Source organism: Ischnura elegans, chromosome X (genome assembly GCF_921293095.1).
Source record: "Ischnura elegans chromosome X, ioIscEleg1.1, whole genome shotgun sequence".
Lineage (NCBI taxonomy): Eukaryota > Metazoa > Arthropoda > Insecta > Odonata > Coenagrionidae > Ischnura > Ischnura elegans.
This window is the reverse complement of record NC_060259.1, coordinates 78882934-78885519: the sequence shown is the minus strand read 5'-3', so window position 1 is coordinate 78885519 and position 2586 is coordinate 78882934. Positions and strand designations below refer to the sequence as shown.

Here is a 2586-nt window from a genome sequence, read left to right as displayed (position 1 = left end):
TGTGTCTTTGCCGGTTAGAGTCCTTATGTTATCTTATTATATAAATAGATTTTACTCTATATTTACTTCTAGTAGCATTCGATGAGGTGAAGAAAAATGTATTTAATATAAATCCGCACACTATCGAACTCATCTCCAGGATGAACCTCGATTTCACAGACGATCTCGTTCTTGACCGCAATAAATTTCTCCTATCCATGTTATCGCCAGCAAGTTCTTTTGATAAATTGCTAATGGTTTTGGGAATATATCCCTCTGCATTTTTATTCACTATTCCTTGAACGATATCGTCTTCTGTACTTCAATGAAGAGGGAAAAATGTTTGACCTTACTTTTCATTCCGGTCCATTATACTACGATCTACCGATGGATTTCTTTGAACACGGTATAGCTTTCACGCTATTCCGTATCACGGTATTTCTTTCTTCAATACATCCTCGCTAATGATTGAAAGTCGTATTATTTGATTATCTCTTGACGTAGTTGCTGCGTCTCGCTACTCTGACGCTGAAAAGATTATCGCTAGTTATTTTTGCAATTCGTGTACGCTGGACGTCAAAGTAATGAAATATAAGATCGCTGCTCGGCTTCTGCTCATACGAGCTAGATAAGATAGTAAGATTCGAGATAAATTTGTGGGCTTACTACGACGATAGCCTTTGTTTTCATGTCGTATATTTAAACTAGAAATTTTATTTCCATTGAATTTAATCCTCACAAAGCTCAGGATAACCATAGCTGCTAAAATAAAATAAAGGCACTTTATACTTTCCACAATTATTTTTATATTCTGCAAACGGTTTCGAAGTGTTCGAAGTCATTATTAAGCTAGACTGCCCAGCTTGAAAATGGCGTAGAACATGTCGAAACCGGTTGAAGAATATTAAAATAAGTGTAGAAAGTATAAAGTGCCTTTATTTTCTTTTAGCATGCATAACTTCCACTAAGTTAAATCACACACCATCAACTTCATAAATTATAGCTATCTGCTAACTTTTTCTCTTTCAACGTAGTAATGCTGAAGTCGGCTTATCAATGTCGGTTTTAGCCTCAAGTTACTGCGCAGCCACTTTGAGTTCGGTTGTACCCCTATATTTCCTTTGAACTCTGAAGAGCTCTCTATTGAACCCCATGTTTTTTATGCACTCTGCCCCTGGGAAGAGCCCGTAAGATAAATAAGAAATTCTATTGACCTCATACGAACTCTCCAAGGAGTGGCGTTCGTTGGCGCCTGCCCTCTTTAGAACTCTTAAATTATTTTTTTCTCCTATCACAGCACATGGAAGTGCAGACTGAAATCAAATGCAGATATCACTGTTTACTTTAGTACATTTTCTTCCCTCCTATATATTTCAGGTAATGCTGTAATAATACGCAAAACTATGGAAGGTTTTTCGTCTTGAAAAGGGACAAATAGTGTATAGTGAGTGCATTTTTGAAGTGACAACTTCTTTAGCGGCGTTAAGCACTTTTGCGGCATGGGAAAAAAGCATAGAATTCGCGTGAGCGTCACCGACCCGACACCGCGATCGCTACAGCGACATATACATTTGTCTCTTAAAATTCGTCTTTTAGTATCATATCCTCGGTAGTATAGTGGTCAGTATCCCCGCCTGTCACGCGGGAGACCGGGGTTCGATTCCCCACCGGGGAGGTTTTTTTTCTCAATCTCATACAATTTAAAAAATTTTACAATGGATATTTCATCTACGCAGGCTGACTAGGTATAGTAAATAAACTTTGTAAATATATAGACTGTTAAAATCTTTTTGTTTTAAAAATATTAGAATTGAGAATAAAAATCTATAGTGTATATTGTATAAGTTCATTAAATATAAAGAGCTCGTGCATGAACGTGCAGAAGAGTGTACGCGCTATAAAATTACAGGTCAGTACAATTTAAGGCAGTTTCTTTTATGTGCATAGTGAACAATTATAGGTTTATAGCATATTGGATAAAAGAAATAAAAGCCTATTATATTTTAATATATAAATGATGTTCTTTCTATTCATACACATCGTATTTTTAACATATATTTAATAATAAACAGTTTGCTGAAAAAAATAATTTCAATTTTTGTTGAAAAATGAGTATTACTGGAAAAATTAGTTCTTTAATATTATTAAATCTATATAAAAAATAAATGGATAATAATTATTTCAGTTTTCACTTCTGTCGGCCAGTCCCACGACTCCCCCGTTTTTATTTTTTATTTGTACGTTATCTAAACTACAAATTATATTAAAATTCATTAAGCCTTAAAAAAAATTCATAACCAAATTAAAATTTACGCTTCGAAAGATTTTACGAGTTTCATATGTAATCGAGCTCAATTAACCATGCTTATAAACCCTGATTTATTATTTCCCTAATCACATTGCAAAATTCTGGACCCTTTCCCGAGTAATTCCACACAATTTTAGTATTAATTTTAGCAGCAGCATCTTTGGCGTCGTGGGTCTTTCAATACTTCAGCGTGTCTGGTAGTATATAATTATGAAGGGCATTAAATAAAGTTCCCAGTGGTTTATGTTTCGTTTCACACAAGGCGCAGACTAACGTTGGACTTGCTTTTGCTCAATTGG

General features: G+C 34.8%; 1 non-coding gene across 1 annotated transcript; it reads left to right on the top strand.

Annotated features, from left to right (window-relative positions):
* Positions 1-1582: 1582 nt before the first annotated feature.
* On the top strand, positions 1583-1654 carry Trnad-guc. Its single transcript has one exon. It is a non-coding gene; the product is annotated as a tRNA-Asp (tRNA).
* Positions 1655-2586: the final 932 nt, after the last annotated feature.